Below are 22,510 nucleotides of genomic sequence, written 5' to 3'. Positions count from 1 at the left end.
TTTCTGTCAGCGCACATGCAGAACATCATCAACGGCCCCACAAAACCACTCAATTGAACGTTAATGTGTGACTTGAGTATTAGCCTAATGCTTTTAACAGCACAAGCGACAAATGAACAGGCAGCCGTTGTTCGCAAACAGCTCAATGTTAAAACCAGGGAAATGGAGCAATCTAACCGTGTAATTTAATATGGCCGTACTGATTTAAGGAGTCATTTGACCAGGCTGAAATGAATCCCTGTGGGCATCCGAACGGCTGTGAAATCAACAGTTGCTGCTGCAGATTTTAGCACGTCTTAAGTAGGGAGTTAAAGTGAGGTCTGGTGTGGAACCGCAAGGTTACTCCATCCCAAACACATGGGCAAACTGTGGTTAGAGGATTAGGTCAATGCTCACCGTTACTAAGGTTTGAGATACTGAGGGCTTTGGCTGAGCTTGTAGATGCGATCCAAGCTCCCAAAATGAAATGCTATCTTGTGGTGAATGAGAAGAGATGTTGTATAGTTGGAGATTTGTTTGACTGTAGAGTAACTGAACACACTTACCGTGTTTAGATACAATCACAGATATGTAAAATGTAAATTGTTACAATATCTTTAAACAAGTTTATTTCATTTAATTTATTAGATCATAATAAAATGATCATTGCAGTACTATTTTAATAACTAAATAAAATGCATAATGGTAATTTAGTTACAGAATATAACTTGTTTACAGTGCTGGAAAACTGGAAGACGTAAAGAATGAACAAGGACACAATAAAATGGGTAAAACATTGTTGTAGTTTTTATAATTTAAAAAAGTTTATTGTCTTCCATATGCATTTTAGTCTTAAAGTTTTACTTATATTGCATTTTTTCCCCTCTACATTGTTTAAATAATTGTAGTTATGTAGTTATGTGCTGCTTGGAGCCTCAGCTGGGTCAGTTTCTGTGTGGAGTTTGCATGTTCTCCCTGCATTCGCGTGGGTTTCCTTCGGGAGCTCCGGTTTTCCCCACAGTCTAAAGACACGCGGTACAGGTGAATTGGGTAGGCTAAATTGTCTATAGTGTATGTGTGTGTTTATGAATGAGTGTGTGTGGATGTTTCCCAGAGATGGGTTGCGACTTGACGGGCATCTGCTGCGTAAAAACGTGCTGGATAAGTTGGCGGTTCATTCCGCTGTGGCGACCCCAGATTAATAAAGAGACTAAGCCAAAAAGAAAATGAATGAAAGAAATGGGACCCAGATATGTGATACCCATTCTTGGTAATTATCGTTATTTTATTTTATTTTATTTTATTTTATTTTATTTTATTTTATTTTATTTTTTATTTTATTTTATTTTATTTATTTTTAATTTTTTATATTATTTTATTTTAATGAGTGAAATGTGGCCCATATGTGTGGTTAATTTAAATAATTTTATTTTTAAAATTTCAAAAATTAATTTTATTTTAGTTTTTTTTTATTTAATTTAATTTAATTTTATTTTAATAAGTGAATTGTGGCCCATATGTGTGGGTAATTTAATTTTTATTTTTTATTTTGTTTTGTTTTATTATTTTTTATTTTATTTTACTTTATTTAAATAGTGAAATGTGACCCAAATATGTGGGTTATTTTATTTTATTTTATTTTATTTTATTTTATTTTATATAAATGAGTAAAATGTCACCCAGATATGTGATACCCATTCTTGATAACTAGTATTTTGTTTTAATTTAATTTATTTTAATTTTTGTATTTAATTTAATTTAATTTAATTTTTTAAAAATTTTATTTCATTCTTTTTTTTTAAGGGAAACATGACCCAGACATATGTTACTCATGTCCGTATGTGCAAATAAATCTGTAAATTTATATATATATATATATATATATATATATATATATATATATATATATATATATATATATATATATATATATTATGTGTGTGTGTGTGTGTGTGTGTGTGTGTGTGTGTGTGGGTTACCATGTTATGGCAATGTTTAAAAGTAGCCAACTGGTTTTCACATTAAACACACAAGGATCAACATGGTATAAAGATCAGATCAATCGCATTTCATATACCCATAGTAATAAAACACAACATGCATTACATTACATTAAATGACCTTCACGCAATAATACAATGTATTAATGGGGTGGGATTTAATAAAGTCTGAAAAGCTATGGCGCCACTTAAATTCCATCAGCTGACTCAATATCACAAGAAATGCATTAGCTAACCATTATGTTTTTCATCTCTCTCAATCCATAGGTTAAACATAGGGTTGTGTGCACTTTCATCAGCTGGGTGAGTAATAGCATGCTAAGTGAATGGACTTTATACAAGACCTCCAGTTTTTGGCAGACACAAAGACAGAAGACACCTTCCACCTGAGTCGCACCATCTGAACCAGAGGCCCAGCTTCTACAACAACAAACACACCCTCGACTGGATAGCGATGAGCTACAGATTTATGTTCTTCCTCTGATTGGTTCTGATTAAACCTATCACACCCCATCTGAATTTAATGTTCGTAGAGACATTGTGATGTAAGTGAGAAGACGCGCTTTAGATTCTTATGTTAATGGACTGTCTAGAGAGGGAGAGTAAGTGTGATTCTCTCCTCCTTTGGTGATGGATCCATACACCTGAGCAGACCAAACATGCCATAAAACACTTTCATTATTGTCCATTATCTTATAGACTCGGGAACTGAATCATTCTTATTCTTGGACAGCTGTGGAGGTTAAAGGGTTAATTCCTCCCCAAATGAAAAGTCCGTCATGTACTCACCCTCATGTTGTTGCAAACTCATGATACTCAACTCCGACACTGCATTCGAACATTCCTATAGTAATCAAAACCCATATTAATAAAATTGCTTAATTCAAGTCTTTATAAGAGACACAATAGCTTTACATGGTGGACAGATTTCATTTAGTTTTTAATTTACATGCAAACATTGATCAGTAAAAAAATAAACAGAAGCTTAACCACACCTGCTTGACTAACAAAACTCACAGCTGTTTGCAAAATATCAACTGGGATATGCAAAGATAAACCTAATTGGCTCTTGTGTGTCAAGAATTAACCTCATTGGTCCTTGTGCATCAAGAATCAACTTAATTGGTCCATAAGCATCAAGAATGAACCTCATTGGTTTTTGGTTGGTTCTTGTGCATCAAGAAAGAACCTCATTGGTTCTTGTGCATAAGGAATCAACCTCATTAGCTTTGGGTTGGTTCTTGTGCATCAAGAATCAATCTCATTGGTTTTTGGTTGGTTCTGGTGCATCAAGAATGGACCTTGTTAGTTCTTATGCATAAGGAATCAACCTCAATGGTTCTTGGTTGGTTCTGTTGCATCAAGAAAGGTTTTTGTTGGTTCACCTGCTTAATAAAAAAACTCACAGCTGTTTGCAAAATATCAACTGGGATATGCAAAGATAAACCTAACTGGGTCTTGTGCATCAAGAATTGACCTCATTGGTCCTTGTGCATCAAGAATCAACTTAATTGGTCCATAAGCATCAAGAATGAACCTCATTGGTTTTTGGTTGGTTCTGGTGCATCAAGAAAGAATCTTATTGATATTTATACATAAGGAATCAACCTCATTGGTTCTTAGTTGGTTCTTGTGCATCAAGAATCAGGCTCATTGGTCTTTGGTTAGTTCTGGTGCATCAAGAATCAGCCTCATTGGTCATTGTGCATCAAGAATCATGCTCATTGGTCATTGTGCATCAAGAAGCAGGCTCATTGGTCTTTGGTTAGTTCTGGTGCATCAAGAATCAGGCTCATTGGTCATTGTGCATCAAGAATCAGGCTCATTGGTCTTTGGTTAGTTCTGGTGCATCAAGTATCAGCCTCATTGGTCATTGTGCATCAAGAATCAGACTTATTGGTTTTTGGTTAGTTCTGGTGCATCAAGAAAGAACCTCTTTGATTTTTATACAGAAAGAATCAAACTTATTGGTTCTGGGTTGGTTCTTGTGCATTATGAATCAACCTCATTGGTTCTTGGTTGGTTCTGGTGCATCAAGAAAGAACCTCATTGGTTTTTATGCTTAAGGAATCAACCTTATTGGTTCTTGGTTGCTTCTTGTTCATCAAGAATCAAACTCATTGGTTCTCGGTTGGTTCATGTGTATCGAAAATGAACCTCATTGGATCTTGATTGGTTCTTGTGCATTAAGAATCAAGATCATTGCATTTTGGTTGGTTCTGGAGCATCAAGAAAGAATCTTATTGGATCTTAGCGTAATCAACCTAATTGGTTCTTGTGCATCAAGAATCACCTTCATTGGTTATTGTGAGTCAAGAATCAAGCTCATTGGTTTTTGGTTGGTTCTGGTGCATCAAGAAAAAACCTCATTTGTTCCAATGCATAATAAATCAACCTAATTGGTTCTTAGTTGGATTTTGTGCATCAAGAATTAACCTCATTGGTTCTTGGTTGGTTTTTGTGCATCAAGAATCAATCTCATTGTTTTTTTGGTTGGTTCTGGTGCATGAAGAAAGGACCTTGTTGGTTCTTATGCATAAGGAATCAAGGAATCATTGGTTGGTTTTGGTGCATCAATAATCAACTTAATTTGTCATTGTGCACCAAGAATCAACCTTGTTGGTTATAATGCAACAAGAATAAGTCTCATTAATTTATGCACATGAATGAACCTCATTGGTTCTTGTAGATTAGGAATGATACTCGTTGGTTTTTGTTTATCAAGAATGAACCTCATTGGTCCTTGGTTGGTTCTTGTTCATCAAGAATTAACCATATTGGTCCTTGTTATCGATAATTAATCTTTTTGGTTTTTGTGCATCAATAATCAACCTCATTGGTTTTAATGCAACAAGAATAAACCTAATTAATTTTTGTGCATGAATGAACCTCACTGGTGCTTGTGCATCAAAGATGAACCTTATCGTGCATCAGCAGTGAAAAAGACATTCATAATGTTACAAAATACTGATTTTTGATTTTTTTTTAGATTGATGAATTTAATTTATGATGAAACATTATACAAAAGACTGGGGTCAAAGGAGCTCTAAAGCACAATGATTTCTAAATAATTGTGTGACACTTAAGACTGAACTAATGATACTGAAAATTTGGTTTCATTTTAATAGTATGAATTTATTTTTTTAATATTTTAAAAGATAAACATATATTTTTAATAGTAATAATATTTTGTAACAGGCGAAGCAGTGGCGCAGTAGGTAGTGCTGTTGCCTCACAGCAAGAAGGTTACTGGGTCGCTGGGTCGGCTCAGTTGGCGTTTCTGTCTGGAGTTAGCATGTTCTCCCTACGTTTGCGTGGGTTTCCTCCGGGTGCTACAGTCCAAAGACATGCGGCAACGGTGAATTGGGTAGGAAAATTGTCCGTAGTGTATAAGTGTGTGTGAATGTGTGTGTGGATGTTACCCAGAAATGGGTTGCGGCTGGAAGGGCATCCGCTGCGTAAAAACTTGCTGGATAAGTTGGTGGTTCATTCCACTGTGGCGACCCTGAATTAATAAAGGCACTAAGCCGACAAGAAAATGAATGAATTAATGAATATTTCATAATATTACCATATGTACTATATTTTAATGAGCAAAATGAGCTGTTGAACTGAAAGGAAATAATGCACACCCAATGTTGTGATCCCTCAGGTGTGCCTTTATTTTTCTAATATTTTTTCTAATATACTGACCAATTATTCCAATTATATATAGATAAAATATTTAAAAACATTCAGCATATTTTGTATTACAATACTTTTATTAGTTCTAGGTTCTTGTTTGGTCACTTTTTTAAGAAGGGGGTTAATAGAATCTGTTTTTAACTGTAAAGTGAGATAAATCAAAATCAAAATCTATTTCAGTTTCTCACTTATAAACCACACACACACACACACACACACACACACATACACACATTCATAAACCATATAAGGTCCCACAACAGCTTAGCTCAATTAGCCAGCTCTTGATTAATTTAATGAACACACTTATCACTAACTGCCCCGTCCAGTCTCATTCCTCAGGAGTGCAGTCGGTCAAGAGGAAAACATTAGCCTTAAATCCACAGCGGCGGCACATGGACATGAATGAAGTGTGTTTCTTTCAGAGGGCAGAGTAAGTGTATTTACAGTAATGACTCTGAAATGAGGCGTCTAATTGTGCTCTGTTTCCAGTCTCTCTTCCAGGTGTGAAACCACTGGATGACAATTAAGTAATTAGTTCAATGTTCCTGAACAGAGACCCACCACAGGTTAACTGATTACGCCATCCTGCAGGACTGTATTCTCTTGTATCTTAAAAATGAAGATAACTGTGGATGAAACCTAGGGCATTTAAAAGTGGCTTAGAAGTCATCTGATTGGTGAAGGATATATTAAATAATGCAGGGCCATCCCCAAGCAATCATAAGCACGTGATCCTCTCGAAATTAGTTTGTAAATAAACAATGTACATACATTAATGTAAATGCAAGACAATTCATATTATATAAATACTTTTCAACAATGGAATGATTAAACACGCTTCTTGACAATTGTACGGTATGGAAATGTTTGACATTATATGATGAAGAGATTTATGTGTAATATGAATTATAAAAAATATGAAAACTGTGTTTTTTAATATGTAAATAAATAAATAATAGTGCTGAAAAAGGACTATTCTGCATATGCATATAAATACCAAAATAGATGTGTATATATTCAAGAAAATGTTTAATTTTATGTTAAAAAAAATAATTAAAAAAATAAAAAAATATATATATATATAAACTTTTATTTTGGATGCGATTAGTCACGATAAATCGTTTGACAGCACTAAATAATATCATTTTTTGTGCTCTCATAATTGTGTCAGCAAAATGTATTATTAACTGATTCAGTAATTATACAGGAAAATCAACTGCTAATTTTACATTTTATGTGGGATAGTTGGAATAATATATAAAAATATAGGAATTTTTCATGAAAGCTTACTTTTTAAATACTTTTAGTATTTTGTGCTCTCAGTTGTACCCAAAGTTTTAATGTATTTTAAAATGTAAGGTACTCCTTGTATGACCGACATTAGTTTTTCATTCATTCACTCATTTATACATCAGGAATTGCGACAGCGGAATGAACCACCAACTTATCCAGCGTATGTTTTACACAGTGGATGCCCTTTCAGCTGCACTAATCTTTACACACTCATTCACATCTGTCTTTGGACTGTGGGGAAACAGAACATGTAAACTCCACACAGAAATGCCAACTGGCACAGACAGGACTCCAACCAGCGACCTTCTTGCTGTGAGGCAACAGTGCTAACCGCTGTGCCAACGTGTTGCCCCAACATTAGTTTTTGAAGTGATAAAAAAAAAAAAAAATAGTAGTTATGGTCTATGAATAAAATTGGTTGAGCTGCGTTCAAAACCTGTTGTAAAATACTCTACAGAAAATTACTGTATATCTGTGATTTTTGCTTCGCAACTGTTACGCAGTACTAAGATTTTTTATATTGTGAAACTATATGAAATAATCCTTTTATAGCCGCTATAATTTTGTGAAATCGTGGTAATTTATTACTTCACTAGGCTTACTTTATTTAATGTCTACTGCATATTTAGTGTCACATCTTTCAGAAATCAGAAACAATTCTTACCATTGTCAATGCTGAAAATTATAGGCTTTTTTTTCTTGTTGAAGAATAAAAAGAAAGGCCATTTTCGATCGTCATACACAGTATCATATGCAGTGAAATGATTACAGATTAACTTTAATGTATTTATTGTGTAGGACTTATAATATTAAATGTATATCTTTATATTTATTATGTGATTTTTTAAATGTACTTTGTGTTTATATTATCTATTTATTCATATTTATTTGATATATACAGTTGAAGTCAGAATCATTAGCCCCCCTGAAATGTTAGCCCCCTGTTTATTATTTCTCCAATTTCTGTTTAACGGAGAGAAGATTTTTACAACACATTTCCAAACATAATAGTTTTAATAACTCATTTCTAAATACTGATTTATTTTATCTTTGCTATGATGACAGTAAATAATATTTGACTAGATATTTTTCAACACACTTTTATACAGCTAAAGTGAAGTTTATTCATAAACTAATTTCGAGAGGAGCACGTGATTATGATTGAACACGGCTGGTTCTGCATTAGCATGCATGATCAACCAATCAGGTCATTCCTAACCCACTATAAAGAGCCAGGGTTTTTTCACTACAGGCATCTTCGATTTGAAGAATCCCCCCTTCCACCCCTACCTTTTCACCTTTCCCTCCATAGGGCAGCACGGTGGCCCAGTGACTAGCACTGTCGCCTCACAGCAAGAACGTCACCGGTACTAGTCCTTTAACAGGCCGGTGGTCGTTTCTGTGTGTAGTTTGTATGTTCTTCCCGTGCTTGCGTGGGTTTTCCCCGGGTCCTCCGGTTTCCTCCCACATTCCAAAAACATGCACAACAAGTAAATTGGTAAATCTAAATTTGCAATTCAGGTAATCTTATAACACAGCATATCTTGTAATAACATAAAATTTTTAGTCATCAGCTCTTATCAAGGGGGAGTTGTCGAGATCTACCTAAGCTCAAGGCTCCCCTCTCTTCCTCCAAACGGGAGGGAGCCCAGGGATCAAGAACCTTCGAGCTCAGGGCTCTCTCCCGGGACAGCATGCCAAACTTGCTTATAATCGATCATCAGCTAAGTGTGAACTCTTGAAGTGACATTTAAAGGCTTAAGTAGGTCAATTAGTTTAAATAGGCAGGTTAGAGTAGTTAGGCAAGTTGTTGTTTAATGATGGTTTGTTCTGTAGAACAAAAATATTGCTATTGAAAAAAATATATATAGCTTAAAGGGGCTAATCATTTTGACCTTAAAATGTTCTTGAAAAAATTAAAAACAACTTGTTTTATTTAGCCAAAATAAAACAAGTACGACTTTCTTTAGAAGAACAAAAATATTATCAGACATGCTGTGAAAATTTCCTTGCTCTCTTAAACGGTATTTGGGAAATATTTTAAAAAGGAAAAAAAAAATCAAAGGAGGACTTTAACTATATAAAGTTTCTAACTTTCTTTCATAATTCATCACTTTTTTTATCCTTCTCAAAAATGAAATCATTTTAATTAAAAGTTGAATAAAAGAATGTTGGAACCTAGTCCTTCATCATCAGAATGTACTATAGGGTTGTAATGTGTACTGTAACATGCAGCACTAAAGCCAAATCTCTTCCCCATGTGCACTTCTAATGACCGTATTTGTAAACTCCACCAATGTCCCATGTCTCCTCATGATTAAGGAGCGATATCTCAGCACGATCATTATACTATCGTCCTCCTTCATGGGGCCATTTATAAAGAAAACTAACAGCCATGATTACATTTGGACACTGACTATCAGGCTAAATTAAGGATGAGCGAGTCAGCAGTATCCCATTCACATGTGTGAACATTGCGTGAAGTTGATTTTAAAGACAATGATGAACATGTGAGAATTATTTTAAAAAATAGAGGCGCTTTTACTAAAGAATAGGGAGAGAATGAAATATATGATTCGAGCATGCATATATTTACACTGCAGCAATAAATGTCTTGCTGATTCCTGCTGATTGAGTATGCAGCACATCACAGCTCAACGCTGGGACAAAACTGTCTCAGTGAGCAAATTCTTTTTTAATGCTATCTGCAGGGAAAGTCATAAACAGATGAAAAACAAGGAGACGATGTAAACAATGCACAGCAGGGAGTGAAACGATTTGTAATGATAATGGTGAAGTCTTGAGTCGCAAGAGCATTGCGTGATTCTTTTGTGTTTGCTACTGAACTAATGAGTTTTAATATATCGTGCTATTCATATAACAACTGAACAGCGATGAAAGTCAGTTATTGTGATTGAGGATAGAGGTCGAAACAGTTATGAGGTAAAATATAAAAAAAATATTATATGTTTTCGCACGGATATAATGAGAGGATACAATTCTTTAAATAATAACCTTCATGCATAGTGTGATTGGGATTGAAAAATGTCTGAAAAGAAGAAAAAAAAATTATAAAGTGTTCAAAAAAAGGATATACTGTTGTCTCCCAAAATAAAAAAGGGTTCATATTGGCTAAAGTTAGTTTTAAAAGTAATACATTACAAACTTAAGAAATTAAATTAAATTAAATTAAATTAAATTAAATTAAATTAAATTAAATTAAATTAAATTAAATGAGGCAGTTCATTCCGCTCTGGCGACCCCCGATTAATAAAGGGACTAAGCTGAAAAGAAAATGAATAAATTAAATTGAATTAAATTTGAATAAATAAATATTTTACTTGGTTGTTGATTAAGGAAATCAATGTAAAAGTATATGTTTTGTAATTTTGGCGCTTTTTTATGTAAACTAAAGATTAAGATATATGATTAAGGTTGTGATATTAATTTTAAAAGTAACTTTATTCAACACTGAAAATGACTGATTGATAACTGTTTGAAGTAAGTTGTCGATAATTCCAGTTTAGTTTGCAGCACAGACCTACAGCTGATATGGTTAGGGTATGTGTCCACCGAAGTGTTTTTTTTTTTTCTGCTTCTGCTTCATACAATGTCAGTGGTAAACCAATCAATCACAACAGACTGGGCCATCCTACCAAACAGAACGAAAAGCAAAACCATCTGACCAATCAAAGAAGAATACAGAAGGAGTTTAGAGAGGCCAGATTCTTGAACGAACCAGTTCAAACACAGAAATCTACAACAGAAAGTAAAGAACTTGCCATTTTCAAGTTTAATGAGCAATAAAATAAGAGAATTTGAGACTTTCATTAATTCATTCATTTATTCATTTATTTATTTTTAAGCTTAGTCTCTTTATAAATAAGAGGCCGTCACTGCGGAATGAACTGCCAACTTATCCAGCATATATTTTACTGAGCATATGCCCTTCTAGCCACAACCCAGCACTGACAAACAACCCTCTTGAATTCACAAACATACAATTTAATTAATCTATAACGCATGTTTTTGGACTGTGGGGAAAACCAGATCAATTTGAGATTTTATTTCATTTATATTTTTTACTTTGTTTCTTTTATTTTGTGTCAAATGATTACAGATGACAAGCTAATAATACATACCACAACTCCCTATTTATCTGTCTCTAGTTAGATATCTGTCTATAGATTGTCTTAGTTTAAATCTAGACTGAATAAATTCAAAGAACTCACAATTCTCAAGTGTCTTGAGCAGTGAAATATTGGTTCAATAAGATTACAATATTACAATAAGATTGTAATAGTTAATGACAGTTAATGTATTTACTAACATGAACAAATTTACTACAGTATTTATTCATCTTTGTTAGTGTTAGTTAATGAAAACAAAATTGTTCGTTAGTTTGTTATTTAAGTGCATTAACTATTGTTAACAAGCATGAATTTGGATATCAATACCACATTATTAATTGTTAAACTATAATAGATGTTGTACTTTTGTTCATTATAAGTTCATGCTAGTAAATAAATACATTAACTAACATTAACCAATGAAACAGTGTTGTTAAGTTTGGCCGAAATAACATATGAGAAATTAAAATATATATTTTTAATTATTCATTCATTTTGCTTCATCTTAGTTTCTTTATTCATCAGGGTCCAGCCGGGACTCGAACCAGTGACCTTCTTGCTGTGAGGTGACAGAAAGAAAGAAAGAAAGAAAGAAAGAAAGAAAGAAAGAAAGAAAGAAAGAAAATAATAAATCACTATTTCTAAGTTTTTTTAGAAATGTAATCACAACTGTGATTTAATAGAAACGTAAATTAAAATTATATTTGAATTTATTCTACGTTTTTTTTTTATCATTGTACATAAAGTGTGTGAAAAATAGCTGAAAGTATACTGCAAGAAACTTTACACTTCTATACACACTTCCTCTATAGAATCTAAACTGAATAAAGTTTAAATCTAAAGTTTAAAGTTATCTAAACTGCAAATAAAAACTCTAGAACTATCCATTGTCGAGTTTTGACCAATGGAAGAACCTGCAAATACAAGATTCCTCAGTGTTTTATAACTTGTAAAAGCTACACTTTTTTATAGCGAGATAACATCTTTTAATTTAGACTATATAAACTCGTTAACTTCAGTGTTCGAAACTGCACTTGACAGGTAGACTGTTTTATTTCGTGTTCAGGATATTTCAGTGAAAGCAGAGAACGTGACCCTGTTCAGCTTCATCCATAAAGCGAGCAGCAGTCACGCCTGTAGGAGTCAGTAAACCTCTTCCAGCCGCTGCTCCACATTTCCGCTTTCACCGAGTCCCAAATCCCCGCAAAGAGGAGCTGTGAGGGGGCTCAGAAGCACCAGAGGATTTCATGTATGTTCCAGTCACGTTTATGCCTCACGAAAAGTGATTCTGAAAGTTGTGCTCGTTGGGAATGCCAAGTTAACTCAACACGGTCACGCAGAGGAAAGAGTTTCACCCGATCCAAACTTTGTTTTGGTGCTCAAATATTTGACAGACGCTTCCAGGATCAAACGCCGGACAGGTAAGAGCATGTTTATGTAATGTAAACAGTTCTGGTGAATTAGTTATTCACTGGTGGCGCTGGTTAACTCATACTGTATGTACAGTATATCGGTCATTCTTCATTGACTCGAAGGGACTCTTTAAGACCGTTTACCCGTTGGAAAGGTTTTCATGTCATGTTTTGTTATTTGTGATGCCCTCAAATACTATTTTCTTTGGATGTAAATTGTATTGTAAAAGCAATTTAGCAACTTTTTACTAGAGGTGTTTACTTGAAATACTGAATACATTGGCCATATATTAAAAACTTTATTATTATTTTAAACAAAAATGTTATAGTAACATAGTAACACAAGTGAAACGTTCATTATTGTGAAACAGAATGCTATTACTTGTAATGAATGCTGTCTGTAAATTATATATATATATATATATATATATATATATATATATATATATATATATATATATATATATATATATATATATATGTGTGTGTGTGTGTGTGTATGTGTGTATATATATATATATATATATATATATATATATATATATATATATATATATATATATATATATATATATATATATATATATATATATATAATATATTGTATATATATATTTGGAAGGAAAAAAAATCATCATAGACATCATAATATATGTGACATGATGTAGACCTGCTATCTATCTATCTATCTATCTATCTATCTATCTATCTATCTATCTATCTATCTATCTATCTATCTATCTATCTATCTATCCATCTATCCATCCATCCATCCATCCATCCATCCATCCATCCATCCATCCATCCATCCATCCATCCATCCATCCATCCATCCATCCATCCATGAATAAATAATCTTATCACAAGAAAGGCATTCCCATATTTTGTTTCAGCTCTTTTGCCAAGTTTTTACCATGCACATTCGTTTTTTTACAATGCACATTTTAAAATGACTGTATTACTAATTTACTCTCCTCAAAATGCATTCTTGCTATCTGTTTTAATTATATACAAATATTTTTATAAGAGTTTCATGTTTACAGGAAATCTAACTAAAATCATGCAATATTTCGGAAAAATAAGAGGTGTGAATAGAGTTTGAGATTTTAGCTGGACATGCGGTAGGAATGTTGGAGAGCAGACGCAGAGGTATTTCAAGAATCAAAGCTTAAATTCAGAGCTCTTTGAGGGACAACAGCTGAGAAAGGATCAATATGCTCCAAAGTGGCCGGTGGAGACTACATCAACTGCAGAGTCATGTTTTCAGCTGTCACATGACATGCACAATCTGACAGACTTATAGTTAAGTTAATGTGGATGAGTTTGCCATATTAAATGGTGGATTGTAGTGTTAAATGTTTCTCATGTGCGATAACTTCCTCTAAATCTTAAGTAATTAATGTGTAAGGCCATGCATGTTTAATTTGAGGAATGCTGAGGTTATCTGATGCCCTTTTGGTCAAGAGCATGGCAGATTTGTCCTTGCGCAAACATCCTCCCCCTTCTGGCTTTTTGTCCCAGTGTTTGCAGTCTAGATGTATCCCTTTGACCCTGACCTCCACATTCCAGTTCTGCATCCTGTCCGGAGCAGGCAGCCTTCGGGCCTATTGCTCTAATATACCTTCTGTTAAGTGAAAATGTGGCAAAACACTGGTGCACACAGATGGACAGCTGGTCCACCAATTAAAAAAGACAATTTGGTAACACTTTACTTGAAGGGGGTGTTCGTAAGCCTGTCATGATATCTTCATATTCATAACACATGATCATATCATAAATATGAACAATGTCAAACAATGTCACTCTTAAAACAGTCCCTAATTGGCTTTTACTCATTGAACCTACACACTATACCCACCCACTTTATAACATATCCATTTTTTATGGTTTAACTTGGCAACTTTTTTCAAATAATATTGAAACTACTGACTGCATTATCATCAGAATCACAATTCACTCTGAGCTTATATGTAATGCCACTGTGAACAGGTTATTTTAAGATATATTTGTCAAGTGTAAGCTGGTTTGAGTTGAGAAAACCTGCTGTAAAGAAATATGCGACATTCTGTGGTTTAAAATTATTTAGTGAAGCTACACACAAACACATGACCCATGTAGCTCCATTAAATATTATTAAACCACATTATAACACATATTTACATTTGCATTTTACATTTAGTCATTTAGCAGACGCTTTTATCCAAAGCGACTTACAAATGAGGACAAGGAAGCAATTTACACAACTAAGAGCAACAATGAATAAGTGCCATAGGCAAGTTTCAGGTCTGTAAAGTCTAAGAAGGGAAGTATTAGTAGTATTAGAATTTTTTATTTTATTTTATTTTATTTTATTTTATTTTGTTTTATTTTATTTTATTTTATTTTTGTTATTAATGCTGCATGTGGACAGCAGACTGTTGACTGAATTTTTGATCTCCACCTGAAAGAATTATGTTTAAGTAAAATTTTGGTTTATAAAATTGGCTCATATTTTTGAGTACAGTACAGAATACATGATTTCTTAAGATTTCCTGATCCGACTTGTTTTTTTTTACTGACAACAGTGCTCTTATAGTAGATTTGGTGCATGGTAGAAAGTTGTGATAGACGAAATTCTCTCGTTTGAAGAAAAAATATTCACATATTACGTTTTTACCAGACTCGAGTTCATTATTTCCATTGTAGATGTGCGGTAAGCGCACACAAAAGAGAGATAAAACGGCACCACTTGCAATTTCCACGCGTTTATACCCAATGTGAATGTGCATGTGGCGTATTTATCACCTTAAATTTAAATCATTAAATTTATTTTTATGTTTACATCACATATCTACTGTATGGAGACACAGTAACTACTCTATTTTACCAGAGTCTCCAAATTTATGGCATTTCCAACATGGTAAGTTTGTGCAGTATTGACCTTATTCTGCAATGTAGAAGTGTGCTTATTTTTGCAAATTGTTTAAGAGCTTCCATATTCGTTGCTAGGACTAGGCCGAAGGAAATTAAATGAATGAATGAGAAAATGATCAAATTACTTGCTCTACGGTCTGTGTAACTGGTTTTGTAGTTTGGCTGACTAATCAGAGGAGGATGGCTGTGTATTATTTACACCCACACAGAGAACAAATTTTAAAGCTGTTTATTTATTTTAGTTTTATCATGCTTTCATTTTGTTTATAAAAACAAAATGTGATGAAAACAAAAATAAATATTTGAAAAAATAATATTTCGTTAGAAGGTTAAAATTTTTCACAAATTAATCATTTATTCGTTTTTCTGTTTGAAAACAAAACATGGGTACACAGACCCTCAACAAAAAAGTTTATTCAAGAGTGTACATAAAAAAGTAGAATAATATAAGAATCAAACATCAGTTTGCAACATCAAGCATCAGAACTAGCTGCTTTAAGAGTCTAAAAATCAACGAAAGTGAATGAGATTGTATGTCTCGAGCCAAATAGATTTTAATGGTGACCCCCTGCTCTTATTTGAAGAATAAAGCCAACAGCTTATCTTGTAAAGCATCTCACTTTTATTGTGAAGCTTAAAAGAAAGTTCAAACAACAACAACAAAATAGCTTGGTTGTTTCTCCAAATACATTTTACCTAATTTTTTTTATCATAAAAGTAAATGTATTATGCTGCATTCACACCAGAGACAGATGAAGCATCAAGCGTGAGTGATTTAGATGCTAAGTCAATGCAGAGATGCAAATAGACATCCTGTGGCTCAGTTGGAAGCACAGCTGAAAGCTTCTATCATTCAGGTACAGTTTCTGGAGAAGTTGATGAACTCACCTAGCTGAGTGCTCCTCTGAAATCAGGATCTAGTTGAATCAGATATCCCTCCAAATATTCTAAAAAAACCCATGTTAGCCATTTAGCAACAAAGCTAGAGTCACCAGGCAGACAGAAGCCCTGCCCATGACACAATCAGCATTTATTGTGAAGTAAATATGACGCGTGAATGAAGCAAATTTGACACACGAATGAAACTCAAAATGTTTACGCATCTATTTACATGCGAATAGTTTGCGATTAATCCATGTGTTATACCTCTGGTGTGAACACAGCATTAAAAGCATTAACCTATTAATTTGCTCATTGTTTTCTGACAATGCACGTCAATAGAGGTGTGAACCTACACTGGTCTCACGGTTCGTTTCCGATTATCATACCAACAATTTGGTTCAATTCGATATCTCGCTGCATCTTGGTGCATTGACGATGCTTTCCATACATAATTAGATTTTTTCTTCACAACACAAGATTATTATTTTTTTAATTAAAATCTATAAATAGCCTATACTAATATTTACATATTATTTGTAATACAATTCTGTTCTTTAGTACAAGCAGTAAGATATATGAACTGTACCTTAAATTTTACCTGCTCAAAGAAAACACTCTTTTTGAATGTATCAAACAAAACTCCAATACATGCATAGAAGACGGCATGAGCATTTACAGCAAATAAACTGAAATAAATATTATTCAGCTTGCTTTCTGAGCTCTGTCAAGTGAGGTCTTACACCCCTATGATTGGTCTTTGTCTTCACCTACTCAACAGATAGGGCTGTGATTGACTTAAAAATTGTCAGCGCTGTTCGCCGATGAGTGACGCGGGAAGAAGAGCCACGGTTATAGTCTATGTGTGCTAGGCTTGGGCCGATACCACACAGACACAGCCGCACACACTGTCATGTGCTCGTCTGAGCTACGTAGAGCAGTCCACGTCATACAGTTTATCAAGGATATACCGCTGGATCACATCTCACTATTGTTGTTAAACGTTATTTAATTCATCTTGTCTCTATCTAACAACTCTCCAGCCTTTTGAATCTATCAGGTAATGTGTCACAGCATCAGTACACTGCTTCAGTCTTTCACTTTTACACTACTTAGTAATTTTAGTGAAAACCTTAGATACTGTTGGTTGTGCACCATTTTTTACTGACCAACCTCCTGCGGAAAAAGTGATTGCCAGGTGGTAATTTGTGTGCAACTTATATTTATTTATTTATGATTTGTTTATGGGTAAAACAAAGACCATGCGGGTCAGATAGTTGAAACGGTAGGCTGCAAATAATTAATTTGTTATGAATTAATTAATTATTCATAAATAATTAATTCACCTCCGCCTATGACGACGATGTATTTGTCCATCGCGATGTTTCACATTAAACATCGTACGATTCCAAATTGGTTGACATCGCCCAACCCTAATATGTGCATAATACACGGTTATCACATGTAATCCATAATAGACACAGTGGAGAAAACTTGCATCCCATGCACGCTCGTGTCTGGATTCACAAGTATCGCTTTAACAGCCAAATGAAGAGGAAAAGTTACCTCACGAACATGCCAGTGGGTCAAATGTACAAAGTGAGAGAGAGGCAAGGATAGTAGTGAAATAACGGCTCGTGTGCTGTGCCTTCTTCAGTGTCAATGAAAGACTGTCCAGCAAACTCAAGCAGCTGAACTGTGCAAAATGATTTACCTTTTAAGTAGTAGGAGGGTTTTATTTACTCCCCTCGCCTCCTTCGCCATAGTATTCTACTGTGACATCGTGCATTGGAGATGAATGACGTCAGTACCTAATAACCGGTTTTGATCTATTACTGAACTGATATTGAAATGTTCCCATCTGCATCAAGATGTACCAAAGAAACAATTACTTTTGACACTCTTATAGAGCTGCACAATTAATCGTTAAAAGATCGCAATCTCGATTCGACCCCTAGACGATCTTAATCCAGCATTTCTACGATTCTGCCAATCATATTTTTAAGTTCATGAGAGAAGAAAAGGCGGCTGCACTAGTTTTTTTTATTGTTTCACATACGTTGCTCAGTGACATGGACACCTCCAAATGATGTTGAATGAGTCACATAATGTATTTATAAGGTTTAATTCACCTTAAAATTTCATTTTTGTCTTTATATAAAATGATGTTTTCGCTGCTGGGAAATCACACGTGAAGTGAGCTGCTATCACAGAGAGGGCGCACGCGCGCTCTACTTTAGTGAACAGAACCTGCATATGTTGCGAGTAACAGGTAATACAGTTGTAAATAATATTCAGTTTGTGGCACAGAGTGATCGTTTGGGAGCCGCGCGCGAAGTATGAACAAGCACTTAGCAGTCAAAATGAAACCGAAAGTGTGCACTTCATTTAAATAATCATATTGCATTTTAGAGTTATGATTACAGCAAGCATTTGATATGTTTTTTCTTTCATAGCGAACCCACAGATGTGCATGAAAATAAACGTTTACAATGTCACTATAACTACTCTAGCCTATATATTGTTGAATATAATCTGATAATGGCAAATGTCTGATTTTACCAGTAAATAAAATTGTCTAATATGACAGATTGCAAGCATATATCTCAAACATAATAATTCAACATCATAATTATTATAAGCAGAATAGAATTTTTTTTAAAACCCAGTAGACCTAGACATAATATTATTATTAATGTTGTGCCATATGTTTGTTTTTACCATACCTTTATTTTACATATACAGAATCGTGAGAAAATCATGATCTTTATTTTAAGCAAAAAATCGCGATTCTCATTTTAGCCAGAATCGTGCAGCTCTACACTCTTACCTTTCAATCAGCATAAAACATTGCTCAGATGCAAGTTTATTGAAGTTACTCTAACTATTGGAGCCCCTTATTGGACGTTTGTTTTTGAAACTAATTGCCTAAAAAACACTGAAGAACACTGGGTTCTACTCAATTCCTTCATGTTGTCCAAACACAAATCAATTAAGTTCACTTAATAGTTTTACAAATTCAAGTAAATTGAACATAAAACAATTAAGGTGCCCCCCCCCCCCCCCCAAGAAACAAAAACAAAAAAAAAAACCTCAAGATTCTGTTGATTCATTTTAAATGAATAGTTTGAATAATCAGCTAAAAATCTTTTTTTTTTTTTTGAGTAAAACAAAGTAGTATACATTTTGCCAAATTGTATGTATTTTAAGGAGCCAGGGTTCCCTCTGTGCTGCAGGGAGGGCACATGGCACTAGTTTTTCTGTGGTTGACGAGTCCCCTCCCTGTCAGCTTCATAATCCGCTTTCCTTAAAAGAGCCTGTGATTAAACTCACCACACCGAGCTCTCAGTCTAATCAACCCTTCAGCTGGATCTCATTGTTTTTCAGCCCTTTATTGGAGTTCCCAAGATTAAAACATCGATATAACACGCATCAAAGCTGCTCGCAGATGCTCCGTGTGTTCAAAAATGATCGCTTTAGTTTTTGATTTACTTTTCTAAGCAAACGCATGATACGCTAGTGGTTTTTGTAGTAGTTCTGTTTACATTGTCTCCAGCTCTAACTCATCACGCTTAATTGCTCTGTTTTTCTAGCCTGATGTTCACGAACGTTCCTATTATCTCCAGCGCCTACACACCCTAACACCCACAGTTGTTAAATCAACAGTTTTGTTCTCCCTTTGACCTCATTGGCTCACTCGCCCAGTGCCAGGCTGTTCAGTGCAGGGAGAGACCACTGGCCATGGGACGGGAACAAGAGCCGCTCTGTGCCTCTGTGGGTACGGGACAGGATTAGCCTGATGGTTCAAGCTATGACTTCGCAGAAACAGAAGAAAGCTCAACTGAGCACTTGACTTACAGCTGTGTGACATAAGCACAGATAATGACATCTTGAGCAGTTTGAGCACATGGCATCATGCCCATTCATTCACTTTGACATCATCATGATATATGTGGAGCAGACAATGAACGCTTGGCTGGGACTGACCTCAGACCTGAATCAGTGGTTTATATTTAACTCTAACCCCAAAAGCCCTGTTTACACCTACAGTAAGTATTAAAATATGTTTTGTCAATCCAGTAACAAGCCGTTGATGTTAAATATATGTGTAAACATGGTTTAAAGTCTGCTTTCAGCTGTCGTCAGATAGAGGTAGTTGAAAGTGCATTGTTGGATTGATTTTGTTAACTTTTTTTTCATTTAGCAGACACATTTATCTAAAGTGACTTACAAATAAGTATAAAATAAGCACTTCAAGTCAGAGCAACAATATATAGATTTTATTTAGCAGTTTTTTATATATATATATATATATATATATATATATATATATATATATATATATATATTATTATTATTATTATTATTACTGAGTATAGTAGCATGTTGGTAGGAAAGTGTCTGGTGCATACAGAGAGAAAAGAGTGTGTTTTCTTCTAGGCCTGTCACAATAATCAATATATCGACTTATCGTGCAATACTTGGACATGACCTCAATAATTTCTGCCATTGCAATATATATATATATATATATATATATATATATATATATATATATATATATATATATATATATATATATATATATATATATATATATATATATATTTACAAATACACAAATAACGTTAAAGCCATTTTATGATGACATTTACGTTTTACCTCAATGATGTCAAAGATTATAATTGGACATTTACCTAATATAACATTTAATAGTATATATGCTAGGACGTTTACGTTTTTGAACATCAAATATAGAATAAATAACCCAAAGAAGGATCATTATTTTAAAGTGTTTATGGCTATTTGCATTATACTTGCACTATTTGTTATATAAGCATTATATAATCAATTGCATAAAATCATCTCAAAATGACAATAATATCGAACAATTATAGAACAATTTCTGTGACAATACAGTTGAAGTCAGAATTATTAGCCCCCCTGAATTATCCCAAACCCCCTCACCCTTTTAGATTTTTTCAATACATTTCTAAACATAATAGTTTAAATAACTAATTTCTAATAACTGATTTATTTTATCTTTGCCACGATGACAGTAAATTAAGCTTTACTAGATATTTTCAAAGCACTTCTATACAGCTTAAAGTGACATTTAAAGGCCTCACTAGGTTAATTAGGTGAACTAGACAGGTTAGGGTAATTAGGCAAGTTATTGTATAATGATGGTTTGTTCTGTAGACTATCAAAAAAATAAAAAATAGCTTAAAGGGGCTAATAATTTTGACCTTAAAATGGTTAATAAAAAATTAAGAACTGCTTTTATTCTAGCCGAAATAAAACAAATAAGACTTTCTCTAGAAAAAAAATGTTATCAGACATACTGTGAAAATTGCTCTGTTAAACACAATTTAGGAAATATATATAAAAAAAAGAAAAAATTCTAAAGGGGGCTAATAATTCTGACTTCAACTGTACATCGCACAACAAAAATTTCTTATGTCTTATAATTTTTTTTGGTGGTGCATGTGATGTAATTATTATTGTTTTTAACATATTGATCATTTCATAACAAATTGCTGTAGATCTATGCACAGAACTGGAATATTGCATAAAACCTGTGAATGCCAAGCGGCAACATCCCGCTCTCACTCGTGAAGCAAATACAGGAGAATTGCAATTCATCGACTTGCCTTTTGTTTACAACCAAGCACATGTGGTCAGAACACAAACGAGTCGCAACTAATAAAGAATTGAGCGTTTCCTCCCCCAAAAAACTAAGTAAAATGTTAGCAGGCATGTCAGCACAATGACTGTCGCAACGACAGTTTGGCACGCCCTCATTAACCTTAATTTGTGCTCTTCAGAAACCTATGGGTGACATTATTGACACTGTCAATATTTTTTTTACAGTCTATGGTTAATACCCAAGAAGTCAGACAACAAAATGATCACTTCCTGAAAATCTGCCACTAAATATTAAAAATAAAAATAAAAAATTGCTCCCATTTTTGTCATCACACGATCTCTTAAAGTGTCTAGCTGCTTGCACTTTCAGCAGTCGCACTTTTTTTATTTTTATTTATTTGACGATAGTCTCACTCTTTTTATTCATTATTTTGCCGCAGCTCCACTCTTTTTATTTATTTTCTCGCAGCCCTGTGAGCAAAATGCAGCCAGCAGGTTAATGATGATGTAGCTACCATCTGACCCCAAACAGCGGCACTTCAGTGAAAATAAGAATTTGAATAATTAA

The 22,510-nt window shown here is 34.0% G+C and overlaps 1 protein-coding gene across 6 annotated transcripts in view; it reads left to right on the top strand.

Annotated features, from left to right (window-relative positions):
• Positions 1–22,510, top strand: part of tspan9a (tetraspanin 9a) — a 494,333-nt gene that overhangs the window by 89,693 nt on the left and 382,130 nt on the right. For 4 of the 6 annotated variants that reach the window (XM_073929886.1, XM_073929885.1, XM_073929890.1 and 1 more), the window contains exon 1: positions 12,293–12,510. The exons of the other annotated variants lie outside the window; for them this stretch is intronic. The gene's annotated coding sequence lies outside the window, so the exon portion shown is untranslated. Of the gene's footprint in view, positions 1–12,292; positions 12,511–22,510 lie in introns of those variants that run through there. 6 annotated transcript variants of the gene reach the window in all.

Source organism: Danio rerio, chromosome 18 (genome assembly GCF_049306965.1).
Source record: "Danio rerio strain Tuebingen ecotype United States chromosome 18, GRCz12tu, whole genome shotgun sequence".
Taxonomy (NCBI): Eukaryota; Metazoa; Chordata; class Actinopteri; order Cypriniformes; family Danionidae; genus Danio; species Danio rerio.
This window is presented reverse-complemented; position numbering and strand designations above follow the sequence as displayed.